This window comes from Anolis carolinensis, chromosome 3 (assembly GCF_035594765.1).
Source record: "Anolis carolinensis isolate JA03-04 chromosome 3, rAnoCar3.1.pri, whole genome shotgun sequence".
NCBI classification, from domain to species: Eukaryota; Metazoa; Chordata; class Lepidosauria; order Squamata; family Dactyloidae; genus Anolis; species Anolis carolinensis.
Genome location: NC_085843.1, coordinates 50,063,056 through 50,078,964, shown reverse-complemented (window position 1 = coordinate 50,078,964; position 15,909 = coordinate 50,063,056). Strand labels below are relative to the sequence as shown.

Genomic DNA, 15,909 nt, shown 5'->3' with positions numbered 1-15,909 from the left:
GTGTTCATGTGGCCCGCCCTTGTTTTACTGTTTTTCTGATTTTGCGTAATGTAGTGTATATTATCATTTACTGTATTGTTCAATGTGTTATGACTTGTTCTATTTATATTCTGTTATATTGTATTGTTCTGGGCATGGCCCCATGTAAGCCGCCCCGAGTCCCCGTTGGGGAGATGGTGGCGGGGTATAAATAAAGTTTATTATTATTATTATTATTATTATTATTATTATTATTGCTCCGGTGGGAAGGTAACAGTGCCCCATGCAGTCATGCCGGCCACATGACCTTGGAAGTGTCTATGGACAATGCCGGCTTTTTGGTTTAAAAATTGAGATGAGCACCAATTCCCAGAGTCGGACACAACTAGAATTAATGTCAGGAAAACTTTTACCTTTCTCTATTCAGAGAAACCAAGAGACTATAGTTAACTTTGAAGAGGTTGGCAAGATTAACAGCTAAGAAGGGAAAAACCATGGGACAACCATCACAAGATAGCTCAACATGCTGGGTTCTATGGAAGAGTTGCAAAGAGAAAACCATTGCTGAAACAGTGACCAATTACCATTTTTAAAAAAACCATGTGAGTGACATAGCAAACTTGTGCAAAAAGGTTCCATGGTATAACGTAGTCATCCTCAAACTGTAACCCTCCAGTTGCTTCAGCCTCCAACTCCCAGAATTCCTGACCATTGAGCAAGCTGGCTAAGGCTCCTGGGAGTTGGAGGCCAAAAACAGCTGGAAGGCTGCACTTTGAGGGCGCCTTCAGATCCTACCACAAAATGCTACATGACACAAACCCAGTAGTTCTCATTACCCTTAAACTATCTTCACTACAGTGAAGTCTGGAAGTGTCATCATCATCATTTTGTTGGGATGTTTTTCCTTCTCATGAACTGGGAAACTGTTCAGAATTGAGGGCAAGATGGATGGACTCAAATGCAAAGTAGTTCTAGCAAAAAATATGCATCAGACTATAAGGAATCTGAGAGAGGTTCACGTTCCTGCAAGAAATCAACCATATCCCATCAGCATAAATGAAAAATTTGGGGGAAGGGCAATGATCCTTCATTTCCTATTGTGTTGTCTTGTCATCCAGAATTGATGTGGTCCCTTCTTAAACTAGCTCACACTGGGGACTATCCAAGTTTTACCAATTTAAAACCAAAAAAACCTGGTATAAATATCCAAACAAACAAATTGTTTGGCCTCTTGGTTACTTTTTGTTCTAAGCAATGCTGCAAAGTGGGACAAAAATGTTACATGGATTTCTAAATGAACCATGGTGCAAAGAAGTTACATACTTTGGTTATCACTAGATTTGACCTAGTCATGAGGATATTCTCACATTAGGTTGGAGATACAAAAATGCACAAAAATCATATCTTTATCTTAACCAATCCTACCCCAGTGCTAAATTTCAATACACTAGACTCCTCATTAGGATCAGAAAATACCCTGCAACTCACTCGATCCGAATGAATGGGAATTAATATTATCCTCGCTAATATACACATTTTCTGTATTCAGAGAAATGTAAAGTCATTACTGAATTAGGGGTTTTCAATGAAATTATGATTTTTGGTAGGGTAAATAAAAATGGATAAATTAATGATGTTTGCACAAAAAAATGTAAACTAAGCAAACATCTCCCCTATTCTTATGACCAACAAACAATCAGTCATTCGATTTCTCTTAACTGGAGTGCTTGAGAAAAAAAAAATCTAAACATGACTAAATCTAAACATTCACAAGATATGCAAAAGTGTGGATAATAGTGAACCCTATTGAGCTGAGGGACTCCTGGCCCAAAAATACTGTGGAGTCGTACTGGAAGACCTAGGGCACATCTACACTGACCACTTAGCATGAGCAGCCCATGAATCAGCTCTGTGGAGGCTAAAAAAAACTCATGGAGCTGATTCCGATTACTGTGGGCCAAATCTGCTTAATGTGGTCTTGAACCGCTTTAATCAAATTCCCCAAAATTCGGAGCAAACCACAACTTTGGGAGCATATAAACCATGGGTCTGTCCTGAGGTGGAACCAACCACAACTGTTTCCATGGCCATCCCATGTTCCCAAGCTTGGGCAACCCAGGGATATGGGATGACATTCATCATTCCCTCCCATTCTCCCTATCGCAGGAGCCAACAGGTATGGCATGGGTCATTTGGGTAGCTTGTTGCCTAGAGTGATACTAGTTAGAGCAATGGGGCAATTGGAGAAGGGAGGGGAGAGAGGAGATTGATTCCTCCCCTCACCTGGCCCACTGGCCTCTGTGAAACGAAGGGATGACTATTGGATGGCACTACATCAGGATCAGCTCTGTTAGATTGGTAATTCTCAACCTGTGGGCCGCTGCCCACCAGTGGGCCGCAAGAAGAAAAATCCAGTCCGCAAACCTCCTTCCTCTTTATTTCTTTATTTCCGCTCCTTTCAACAGAGCTGGCAATTGCATTGGATAGACCACATCAGCTCTATATTATTAAATATGGTTTTCTGTGGGCGAGCAAATGGAGACTGCTGCATGGTATATGTTTTGTATCAGAAACTAAAGCTGATGTGGTCTATCCAATGCAATTTTCTGAATCAGCACCCCAAATAACCAAACTGAATCTAAAGTTGATCTGAAACTGATTCGTAACCCTTTTGACACTAATATTGGAGAGTGGTCCCTGGTCAAAAAAAGGTTGGGAACCACTGCGTTAGATGGTCAGGACTTCCATCTCTGTAGCGGCCAAGGAAGTGGCAATCTATACCATCCTGGGGCCTATCTAGCATTCGCCACAATGGATCAGTCTTGGGATAAGTGCTTAGTGCAGAAGTACCCTAGACAACAAAGCGTAGAAGATATATTTTGTTGGGACATGGATAAATAAAACTATGGATACCAGTTTCATAGATAAAGTGGTCACAATGTATTCATACATATAAAGATGAAACTACCATAGAGTCTATAAAGGCACCAAATTCTATCTGATCTTGGAAGCTAAGCATGGTCTCGTTTGATTAGTATTTGGATGGGATACAGCCAACAAATACCAGATGCTGTAGGCTACTGACTGCCATGACTTTTTCCTCTGGTTAATCCTTGCCTATGAAAATCCTATCAATTTCATAGGTTAACCGTAAGTCGACAGGTGACATAGACATAAAAGCTGAAGGAAAGCAAATGTGAAGTCTATTTTAGGCCACTGATTGAAAATATTGAAATTATTTTAACTGAGAGGTTTAAGGAATCCTTTCAAAACCACATTTTACAATCTACAATTCATTTTTTGCCTCTGCTTGGACTGATATAAGCTCATTTGTTTCTGTTTTGCCTTTCAAATTTTAATACTGCCAGTGTTCCACTCTAACTTACTATTGGGCCAGCAAGTAATACTTTTAATCTTTCCTCACTAGAGAGAACATTTTGACAGCTCCCTTATTTTATGGTGAAGGAGCAGCTGCTGTATTATGGGCTGTATAATATGTAAAAGAGCTCATTACAAGAGGCAGGCATACTTTCAACCTCCCACATAGCTGGATCAGAGCAGGGATGAGAAGCTCTGGCTGGTGACATTGCTCTGTAACTTACTTCTTACAATGGTTAAACAGGTTCTATAAAGGCAGAAACATTGCTTGAATTCCAAGCCCTGCTTCATACTCTAAATTTTAAAAATCTGCTAAATATGAAATGGTTATAATGTGAATTTGTTGGTCTGTGTTCAATTGTCTGATTTTCTTTGTTGCTTATCTAAATGTTAATTGGGTTTTATCTCTTGTTTTTTATATGGCACTGAATATTTGCTTCTCTATATGTTGTAAGCCACCCTGAGTCCCTACTGGGGAGATAGAAGTAAAGTCTCATTCATTCATATAAACAGAATTTCCTACCTGCTGGAGCTCTAACAAGAGTGAGCTCAGTGTAGACCACCGTTTCTCAACCTGGGGGTCGGGACCCCTGGGGGGGGGGTCGCAGGAGGACTTCAGAGGGGTCGACGAAGACCATCAGAGAACACATATTTCTGATGGTCTTAGGTGACCTCTATGGCAGAGAAGGCTGAAGATCTCTCTGCCTGTCCTTTGGCCCAATTCTGTTGTTGGTGGGGTTCAAGGTTTCTTTGATTGTAGGTGAACTCTGAATACCAGCAACTACAACTCCCCAATGTCAAAGTCTATTTTCCCCAAACTCCACCAGTGTTCACATCTGGGCATATTGAGTATTCATGCCAAGTTTGGTCCAGATCCATCATTGTTTGAGTCCACAGCACTCTCTGAATGTAGGTGAACTACAACTCCCAAACTCAAGGTCAATGCCAACCAAACCCTGCCAGTATTTTCTGTTGGTCATGGGAGTTCTGTGTGCCAAGTGTAGTTCAATTCCATTGTTGGTGAATTTCAGAATGCTCTTTGATTATAGGTGAACTATAAATCCCAGAAACTACAACTGCCAAATGGCAAAATCAATCCCCTCCAACCCCACCAGTATTCAAATTTGAGCTTATTACCCAAATGTGGTCCAATGAATGAAAATATATCCTGCATATCAGATATTTGCATTACGATTTGTAACAGCAAAAAAAGACAGTTATGAAGTAGCAACGAAATAATTTTATGGATGGGGGTCACCATAACTTGAGGAACTATACTAAAGAGTTGCGGCATTAGGAAGGTTGAGAACTACTGGCATAGACCATCATATATATTGGTGCAATACTGAGGGATATCTAAATTGTTTGGAATAGATTATCAGCTATTTCTGGTCCACAGTTGTGTAACAACAGCAATGGCATTTTTTTTCTGTTAGTCACGTTAGGCTGCAGAAATTAACACAACTTGGGTGGCACACATGAAACTACGAACAGATTTTTCTGTGAAGGCATTATGAGATCTGTTTTGATAAGAAAAACTTTTCTAGAGTGTGCCTTGATCTTTGAATTCGAAATAGAAGTCTGCCCCTCTCTGCCACTATTTTGTGCTTCACTTGATGATTATCCTAGGGCCCTTCCACATAGTCATATAACCCAGAATATCAAGACAGAAAATCCCACAATATCTGCCTTGAACTGGGTTATCCGAGTCCACACTGCCATATATCCCAGTTCAAAGTAGATAATGTGGGATTTTATTCAGCTGTGTGGAAGGGGCCATAGTTATAGGACAAAGCAAAGTCCACAGAAATGCATAAGTAGTTGACATGCTCCCCGTCAGACACTACAAACAGAAGGGCAAAAAGCAGACACAAGGCATTTCTGCATCTGTTTAAGAACTGCATTTGCTGTACAAGTCAGTCTTATTTTTTTACAGAGATGAAACATGCACGCTCCAACAATCTGCCCAGTGGACCAAGCAGAGTAGAGAGAAATCATACTCTGCTCCAACAGTTACTTCAGTTTAATAATCCTGTGATTGTTGCGTCACAAAAGAAAAATCTAGTGGCACCTTAAAGAGAACTTGATTGACTTAAGAGTTTTGTAAGAGGGAAAAAGGAATACTAGGAACCAACTGAGCCAACTAAGAGCACTTCATGCATCGGGTTGCACTGAATGGCTTTGCAGCTTCAAAGTCTGGCTTCTTCCTGCCTAGGGAAATCCTTTGTTAGGAGGTGTTAGCTGGCCCTGATTGTTTCATGTCTGGAATTCCTGTGTTTTCTGAGCGTTGTTCTTTATTTACTGTCCTGATTTTAGAGTTTTTAAATACTGGTAGCCAGATTTTGTTCATTTTCATACTAATCAAGGTGGCCAAATGCACCATTCACACTTGCCTCAAGCAGACAAGAGTTCTCTCTCCCATCCTGGACTTTTCACAGATATATAAACCCCACTTGCATAGTTTTCCAACACTCTCACAACCTCTGAGGACGCCTGCCACAGATATGGGCAAAATGTCAGGAGAGAATGCTTCTGGAACATGGCCATACAGCCCGGAAAACTCAGGGCAACCCAGTGATTCCAGCCATGAAAGCCTTCGACAACACTTCATGCATCAAATACACCTACAGAAATATATCACAATGAAATCTATTGAAAGTACAGTATCCCAAACCTCTTTTTGTGCCTTTGCTGTAGCATATTAACATATCTTAACAGAAGGTCTCTCCGTGTTAAAAGTTCAATATCTGCATTTTAAGATCGAGGTTGGCATATTCTACTTCCTGCTTCAACACCCTCCTGACAAAAGCCAACATATTTGTCTTTCAATATAAGCCATAAAATCACATCTTCACTTGCTTCCTGCAGAGAAAGTCTTGAATACTAAATTGAAGGCAGCCTCTCCGTCCAGACCCAACGTTCAGGGCACAGATGCTGTGCTGGGCCTTCCCAGGGGACCAGACAATGGGACACAAAAAGCGTCGTGGAGCAGATCCTTTTGGGAAAGTAAGAATAATCTGGAGCTGCACACAAAAGAATGATTAAGACACCCACCCTTTGCAGGAAGTGCTTTAAATCAAATAATAAGGGGGTGAGAGGAAATGGCTAAGGGATTTTTTCATAAAGGCGAGCACTAATCCCCTCCCTGCCTCCCAGACACAGCCAGTTCCTAACCAAGACTCTGGTGAATGATTGATTCCCAGAGGAAGAAAACAGTTTAGTGTGTTGTCCAATACTTTCATGGCCGGAATCACTGGGCTGCTGTAAGTTTTCTGGGCTGTATGGCCATGTTCCAGAAGCATTCTCTCCTGACGTTTCACCCACATCTATAGCAGGCATCCTCAGAGGTTTTGAGGTCTGTTGAAAACTAAGCAAGTGGGGTTTATATATCTGTGGAATGTCCAGGGTGGGAGAAAGAACTATTGTCTGTTTGAAGCAATTGTGAATGTTGCAATTGGCCAGCTTGATTAGCATTGGATAGCCTTGTAGCTTCAACACTTAGCTGCTTCCTGCCTGGGGGGATCCTTTGCTGGGAGGTGATTAGCTTTTTTTTCATGCCAGGAGTGACTTGAGAAACTGCAAATCAGTTCTGGAGAGAGAGAATTGGACATCACTCAGGGGAGGCCCGAATGTTTTAATGTTTTTACCACCATGTCCTGCATGGAGCTAGAGCTGATAGCGGGAGCTCATCAGCGCTCTCCCCCGGTTGGATTTGAACAGGCAATCTTCAGGTCAGTAACCCAACCTTCAAGTCAGCAGTCCTGCTGGCACAAGGGTTTAATCCACTGTGCCACTGTGGGCTCCATAGGTGATTAGCTGGCCCTGATTGTTTCATGGCTGGAATTCCCGTTTTTGAGTGTTGTTCTTTATTCCACCTCCCAACAAAGGATTCCCCCAGGCAGGAAACAGCCAAGCAATGTCATTCAATGCTAATCAAGGTGGTCAGTTGCAACATTCACACCTTCTTCCAACAGGCAAGAGCTCTTTATCCCACTCTGGACATTACACAGATATATAAACCCCACTTGCCTAGTTATCAACAGACCTCGCAACCTCTGAGGTTGCCTGAAATAGATGTGGGTGAAATTTCAGGAGAGAATGCTTCTGGAACATGGCCACACACTGCCCGGACAACTCACAGCAACCCAGTGATCCTGACCATGAATGCCTTCAGCAACACTCTGGTGAATGATTGATTCCCAGAGGAAGATAACAGATTGGAGATTAAGTCAACAGGCAATAGCTAACCTTTTTAAAAGAAAACAACATGGAAATGAACCCAAGCGTTTGGTTGTGCTTTCCCTTCTTCTTAGCAGAGGGTTCAGCGATCCAAAAGCCCCATCCCCGCTTGAGCAGAAAGGAAGGCGCAGATGCTGAAAATCACAGCTTGCTCCATAGAAAAGGGCAGCCAGATTGAAACGCTTTGGAAAGCGACCCGTAAATCAATTAAATCCCTGCCTCGTGGAAAACAAAGCCAATCTGCTTGGCTGTTGGGGATGGAGGAAAGGGATTCGAACTGAGACGGCTCTGAAAGTTGCTGCTTTGCAACAGATGGGGCTACACACACGTTTGGACAAAAAAAAAGGCAGCAAACTCCAGGGCAAAGTTGAACATTCCCTGGCGGGCTTCTGCTGGATTTCCGGACTCAGGACCTTCCCCTTTCTCTCTGCCCAGCGTTGCTCCTTGTCAGCCCCACAAAAAAACCCACGATCTTATTCTTTAAAATGGGCTTTCTCCCACCATTGCCGGACCTCTCGCTCCCTGTTGCACGCGTTGCGCTCCCGGGAGAGAAAGAGAGTCCAAAGCGCGCGGTTCCCCACTCACCTCCTCCTGCCTCCAAGGCATCCTCCTCGGCCGCTACAATGCCAGGTAGACAGGCAGACCCACTCCCTCGGCTCCTTCCCGGACCCACAAGACCCTCCTCCTCCTCCTCCTCTTCCAAGCAGAGCCCGAGCAGCCATCCGTCCCGCCCATCGGAGATCCCACCAACAGCAAAGGCGCCGCCTCCTCCCCCGCTACAATGGTTCCTTCCCCGCCGGGAACCAGGTCTAGAGAAAGGGACGCGCAGGGGGGAGAGAGAGAAAGAGAGAAAGGGAAAGAAAGAGAGAGAGAAGACAGAGAAAGGGAGGAAGGCAGAGAGGGAGAGGGGCTGAGATAAAATAGCTGGGGTTGCTGTGGACAATTTGAACAGAAAGTGAACAAAATCTGGCTACCAGTCTTTTAAAATAACTCTCACATCAGGACAGTAAATAAAGAGCAACACTCTAAAAACAGACAAGAAACAATCAGGGCCAGCTAATACCTCCCAAGAAAGGATTATCCCTCCCCCCAGGCAGGAGGCAGCCAGGCTTTGAAGCTGCAAGGCTTTTCAATGCTAATCAAGGGGTAGTAGGCAAAAAACGACAGGGGGAGGAGCATGTGATAAGGTCCTATGCCAGTCTGCTCGGATGCTCTGATGCACTGCAGACGATCAGAGTACTGGTATACATATTAAAATTTCCTGTTCTGCATGGGACAAGCATGTAGCCGGGGGGGGGGGGGGCTTCAGAGGCTTCAGCCCCTCCCCCCCTGCTACATGCTTGTCCCATGCAGAACTGGAAATCTTAATACGAAATTCTCAGGGTGGCCCGCGAGAAGGCCTTACATTTATTATTTAAACTGTTATTTTTATTCATATCATGATCTGATCAATTGCAGTGAATTTTATTTGTTTGTTTGGTCTTTCTGGTGAGTTTTTTTTAACGTGTTATTTCTAGCTTGGTCTGAACTACAGCACGCATTGGGGTCCTATGTTTAGTGGACCTCCTGCCCTCTAGCTTCCAACTGCATTATAGTGTCTGAGTATACACTATAGCACAGTGATTCCCAAAGTAGGTGCTTCTGCCCCCTGGTGGGCACTGGAGCGATCCAGGGGGGCGGTGATGGCACCTATTAGGACACAGGGCTGGGCCAGAAGAGGGGTGGGGCCTCTTCCCAAGTGCCAGAGACAGGGCTGAGCACCTGAGGCCCCTGTTAGGACACACAGGGAGCGGAGCTAGAGGAGTGGGCCTGACTTCTTCCCAAGAGCCCGAGACAGGGCTGAGAATCTATACCTCTCCTGTGGCACTTGTTGGGACACAGATGGCGGAGCTAGGGAAGGGGGCGGGGCCTCTTCCAAGAGCCCCAGACAGGGCTGAGCCACTATACCTCTCCTGAGAAGTCTTTTAGGACTAAAGGGCGGGGCTAGGGGTGGGGCCTCTTCCCAAGAGTGCGAGACAGGGCTGAGCCTCTTTATACCTCCCCTGAGGTGCTTGTTAGAACATGGGGGCAGGGTATAGAGGTCCAGCCCTATCAGGCACTTGGGAAGAGGCCCCGCCCCCTCCTCTAGCCCCGCCTCCTGTGTCCTGGCAGGCGCCGCAGGACAAGGATAGAAGCTCAGCCCTGCCTCAGAGCTCGTAACTCCGCCCATCCCAGTCCTGGCCGCCCATTTGTGGCCCCGCCCACCTCCCCTCCCAGCCCTGCATGTTGGACTAGGGGAGAGGCTCAGGCCTGCCGTCTTGAGCAGGAGCCACGCCCATCCCTCTAAGCCACGCCCCCTTCCAGGGGGCACTGAATCATATTTTTTCTGGAAAGGGGGCGGCAGGCCAAATAAATTTGGGAACCACTGCTATAGCATATGCTGAGTAGACACCTGAGAGCAGTTGATAGCATATGCTTTCATTGACTCTTCTTCTGAGAAATATATCTGAAGAAGTAGGTTTAAGTCCACCAAAGTTTATGCTACCAACGTCTCTCAGGATGCATCTACTGTGTATAATTAATGCAGTATGACATTACTTGAACTGCAGTGATTCAATGCTATGGATTTCTGAAAGTTGTAGTTTGGTGAGGCATTAGCACTCTTAGGCAGATAAGGTTCAAGAACCCTGTAAAACATCAATTCCCGTGATTCTGTCATTGAGTCATAGCAATTAAAGTGGTGTCAAACTACTTTTTATTCTACAGGGTAGATACATTCTCAATCTCAGAGGGCCTGAAAGATCTCACTTTTAACAATGTTATCTGTGTAGTATTGTGCTGTAATCACAAAACAAGATTTTATAATGCCCCGAAGGCTGAGTAGGTTGTGACATAAGCTTTTGTGAACTTTTGGTCATGTATCCATTTTTTGGAACTTCAGTGCACTGATGTTTACATTGCAACCAGGCTGTGTTTCTGGCAGTAAGCCTTACTAAGCTCAGCAAGCCTTACTTCTTAGTAGACACGCCAAGAGTTATGCTATTCGTTCCTTCTAAGTTGCGTCAAGAATCACTGTGTTTTGAGTTTGAAACAAAGGAATTGGTTTGTGAGCGCTAACACATTCTGGAGAGTGCGACATTTTCCCTCGGGCCTTTGGAAGTTGGACAAGCGGCTCTGGATCAAAACTCCATCTCCAGGTGAAAGTAGCCTACATCTACCAACCATGGTTGGCAGCCTCTCCTTGGCCTGGCCTTCTATTGAAGGGCAGGTTTGGAACTAATGCTGGGGAATGTTTGCAGGCTAAAGTCTTGGATGGCTATAAAATGTTCCTTTCCAGCACTGTTCCCAGTGACATCATGCAACTCTTCCCTCAATCCAGCAATGCACCCAGAGGGTTTGTAGGAGCTGGAGGCAATTCAGGTTGAGAAATGCCTCTTGTATACTTTGCATAGATTTGCTGCCAAGGGCAGGCTGCTGTCGGAGAACAACAAATAGTCATCATGAGTCAGCTTCCTCTCTCTAACATCAGCAAAAATAGAGTTAAGCATTAAAAAGAAGATACAAGAATGACAGGCAGTTGAAAAATCCAGCCTAAGAAGGAAAGCTTTCCTTCTTGGGTCTCTGGTCCAAATCTGGGACTCCAAACAGGAAAAGGATGCCTGCAAGTTCCTCCCGCTCAGAAATACAGCTGTATTTATTTTCTCCAGTGAGTGAAAAGGAGAGAAACTAGAGGCCTATTTAGTATACATATTGGGGCCCCTTGGAGGAAGGCGCCTACAACTCAGGAGGCCAGCCATTCAATAGCATTTATTTACAAGAAAAATAGGTTGGCAGACGTTCATCTCTTTGAAGCCTTGCAATCTAAGGACTTGCAAGAGGCCCAGTTTAAATCCTCTAAGTTAGGGGGCTGGGTTTGTGACAGCCTTGGGTGGCCTTACATATGAAACTTCTTAGTACTCATTCAACTTATTATTCAACTGCCCTTATGTCACCAGCACAATTTGCTCTGGACATGCAACAAATGTGATCATGTTGACAGATGCTTAAATAGATCCCTTTCATACGCATTGGAAATGTATTATACAAAAATATCTGATCTGTTGAATACAATCTGTTAAATATACAGTAGAGTCTCACTTATCCAACATTCTGGATTATCCAACACATTTTTGTAGTCAATGTTTTCAATGCATTGTGATATTTTGGTGCTAAATTCGTAAATACAGTAATTACTACATAGCATTAATGTGTAATGAACTACTTTTTTGTCAATTTTGTTGTATAACATGATGTTTTGGTGCTTAATTTGTAAAATCATAACTTATTTTGATGTTTAATAGGCTTTTTCTTAATCGCTCCTTATTATCCAACATATTCGCTTATCCAACATTCTGCCAGCCCGTTTATGTTGGATAAGTGAGACTCTACTGTATATAGTAGACTCAACTAACCAGGACTCAAGCAACCAGCAAAATAATTGGAGAAATAATACTTTAAATAAAATTAAAATAAATTCATTTTTCTAATTCTGTAAAACCAGTTTTTATAATACAGTAAAATTGTATTACATTAAGTGTGTCATTATTTGCTTTTAATTACTGTATTTCAATGACAAGTCAATACAGAATGTATGGTATGATATAGCACGTGGTATAATTAGACATATTTTTAATAGTAACTCCCAAGCTAGCAGAAACTATATTTAATAACTTTATAATAATAATAACTTTATTTTTGTACCCCGCCTCCATTTCCCAAAAGGGACTCAGGAAGACTTACATATGGCACAAGATGCCTAAAATAACGCATAAAATAGACAGTACAATAATAAATAAAACCACGAATATATAAAACAATTTGAGCCCAATAACCTGTAGTGTCATCTGTTGTAAAAACAAGGCCAACTGTAAACAAGAAGAAAGAAAAGGGATAGTGCAAGTTATAGCTAAGGAACAAGGGAATGGGATAAAAGTGCTGTGCTATATCTTAATTGCAGACCATTATCCAGCATCTACCAATCCCCATGGGTGCCGGTTAATTGCAAGTCTGCTATAACTTGGAAAAGTTTTTAAAACTAGGTTTCTCAGGGTTGGGATTCCTGGGATGTTTGGTTCAAGAAGTTACACCTCAAGCTCTATTTATTTAGCCTGGCATGTCTCTGTTAGCAATGGAATTATTTGCCTGCAGTTACTCTTTGTGTTGGGGTGGGGTTTTCAGTGAAATCACTCCAGATGTTTGTTACCGGCAAAGACAAGAGAGAACATGCCATGGCCTGTTGTTCTCTTAGGAGGTCACTTTTTGTCCTTGCCTCATATTGTCTAGTTACTTCACAGTAACATTTTCCTACAGTTATACAAATATGCATTTAGGTAGTTGTCTTTAGCTAAAGCTATGGCAAGGTCACAATCAGATTTTTTTAAAATATAAAAACAGTTGCAGAATAATAACCCTCTGCAGCATGAGATGAGCACAATAATGTTACACCCTTTTCAAGGGATTGTGTGTAGATGGGATGTGGGACTGATACAACTGCAAATGAAAATAACCTGTCTTTGCACAAGACCAAATCTTCCTAATGTCAGAAAACTACAATCCCTGCATCTACTTGAAATATGTTCCTGAACTTACTGTGGAAACAGAAAACAATGGATATAATGTACCCTACTGAAGTGAATGATTTCTGCCAAAAGTTACCACCTTGGAAGACTTAGAAAATTTCTAGCAAGGTACTTTCTCCAGGACTTTGCCAGGTCTTCCATGATGACTTCATAAAAATTTCCAACCAAATCCTGCCATAGAATTGCCTGTAAAACTTAAAATATGCGTGCTCTAGGAATTTTCTGTCAAATGCGACTACATAAAACTGTTCTGGTTTTAAGGGTATTGGGGTCATATTGTATGTGCTATATTTCAGAGGTGTGGTGGAAAACTCTAACCCATAACTTCTTCAGAAGAAGACCTACAAGCCACTCTCAACACCTTCGCAGAAGCATATGAGAAGCTCGGCCTCTCACTGAACATCGAGAAAACCAAAGTGCTCTTCCAACAGGCACCAGCTAATCCCTCTGCAAAGCCAGGAATACAGCTTAATGGTGCAACATTAGAAAATGTTGACCATTTCCGCTACCTTGGTAGCCACCTCTCCACAAAAGTCAACATCGACACTGAAATACAACACCGCCTGAGCTCTGCGAGTGCAGCATTTTTCCGTATGAAGCAGAGAGTGTTTGATGACCGGGACATCCGTAGAGAGACCAAGGTGCTTGTTTATAAAGCCATTGTCCTCCCAACCCTGCTCTATGCCTGCGAAACGTGGACTGTGTACAGACGTCACACCAAACTCCTGGAGCGTTTCCATCAGCGTTGTCTCAGGAAAATCCTGCAAATCTCTTGGGAAGACAGGCGGACAAATGTCAGCGTGCTTGAGGAAGCAAAGACCACCAGCATTGAAGCGATGCTCTTACGCCATCAACTCCGTTGGACTGGCCACGTTGTCCGAATGCCCGATCACCGTCTCCCAAAGCAGCTCCTCTACTCTGAACTCAAGAATGGGAAACGGAATGTTGGAGGGCAGGAAAAGAGATTTAAAGATGGGCTCAAAGCCAACCTTAAAAACTGTGGCATAGACACTGAGAACTGGGAAGCCCTGGCCCTTGAGCGCTCTAATTGGAGGTCGGCTGTGGCCAGCAGTGCTGCGGAGTTTGAAGAGGCACGAACGGAGGGCTTAAGGGAGAAACGTGCCAAGAGGAAGGAGCGTCAAGCTAACCCCGACCGGGACCGCCTTCCACCTGGAAACCGATGTCCTCACTGCGGGAGAATATGCGGGTCAAGAATCGGTCTCTTCAGTCACCTAAGAACACACGCCCAAGATACCAAGGTTGGAAGACCATCGTCCTCGAACGACGAGGGATCGCCTAAGTAAGTAAGTATGTGCTATATTTCAGAGGTGTGGTGGAAAACTCTAACCCATAGCTAATGTTAAATTAGAGTTTCACTGCCAGCCCAGTCAGTTTCAATTTGGTACAAGGAATGGAAAGGAACACTATCATGCCCCTGGGCTCAGGCAGCATAATGTCAAGAGCCAGCCCTGCGAACTAAAAGCTAGAAAATTCTGCTTTGCAAGCATGCCACATTATTAATTCTAGTCCGGTCTCCCACCCACTCCCCCCCCCTACTCCCACAATTTTGGTTTTTTTTTGTCTGTCACAAAGTGGTGCTATTCCTAATATTTATCATAAGCCAGTCATTATATCAGTAAATGCACAGTCCACTGTAAACGTAACTGCTAACTGCTATTTTTTCTTTTGCTTTTAAATAACTGTCTTGCAATTTGTTTCCACTTCATAATTAGTGAGTTGTAACACAAAATGCTATTTATGTGGAAAGGAACAACGATAAAGGGAAACATAATGCTTCAAACCAGTCATGTAATTCCTGATGTCTAGACTGAAGCAAAAGAGGCAAAACAACCACGGCCATCATAATATTTATTGTAATTATATAAATAGGATGATAAAGATCTCTGACATGGAATGTAATTGCCAAACCCTGAATATCTTCATTTATTTTAAGAATTCCACAAATGTCTAGCAATTTAATTTTCATATCAATAAAATGTATTACAGTTCTTTTTTAAAAAAGCCCTTGAATGCATGATTGAGTTTGCTGTTGCTGCAAAATAAGAAATACTTCGTCTTTTTCTTTAATACTTCGCCTCATTTTTCAAAAATAAAACCCTTTCAAAAAGTTAATGAATTTTTGGCCATGACGCAAACCCCAAAGAATAAGCAGCCTAGCAAGTCCTTACAAAGTCCGTGTTCTGTGAAGCAACCATTGCGGAATTTGCCCAGATTTCATAACAAGGAATGCTGTAGATTTTATTATGTATAAATGCCAGTTTTATAGTCATATGCATGTACATATTCAGTTAGACAAGTGGTTCTTAACCTGGGGTTCCCAGATGTTTTTGTCCTACAACTCCCAGAAATCCCAGCCAGTTTACCAGCTGTTGGGATTTCTGGGAGTTGAAGGCCAAAAACATCTGGGGACCCCAGGTTGGGGACCACTGAGTTAGATCCTTAGAAAACTAAGGTTAACTTACAATATCACTTTTTGGTCATTCCAGAAATCAGAATCCTTTGCCAACATACAACTTTCAAATTGCCTTCTTCAAAACCCAAAACCCAATCATTGATGTCATGTCCATCTATTTTCTTGTAGAGGTGGAGGTACATGCCTGAGTGCAACTCCTGATGCCAAATTCCAGGCTAGGTTTTCTTGCAGAATTACTTTTTAAATAGCATTCCATTCATCTGAACAGGTGACCATCATCCA

The 15,909-nt window shown here is 43.0% G+C and overlaps 1 protein-coding gene across 11 annotated transcripts in view; it reads right to left on the bottom strand.

Moving 5' to 3' along the window:
• The window catches only part of phldb2 (pleckstrin homology like domain family B member 2), a 92,657-nt gene extending 84,350 nt beyond the window's left edge, over positions 1-8,307 (bottom strand). For 10 of the 11 annotated variants that reach the window (XM_062974885.1, XM_008107766.3, XM_062974889.1 and 7 more), the window contains exon 1: positions 8,182-8,307. The gene's annotated coding sequence lies outside the window, so the exon portion shown is untranslated. The remainder of the gene's footprint in view (positions 1-8,181) is intronic. The other variant, XM_062974886.1, reaches the window with a different exon arrangement.
• Between the last annotated feature and the right edge of the window lie 7,602 nt (positions 8,308-15,909).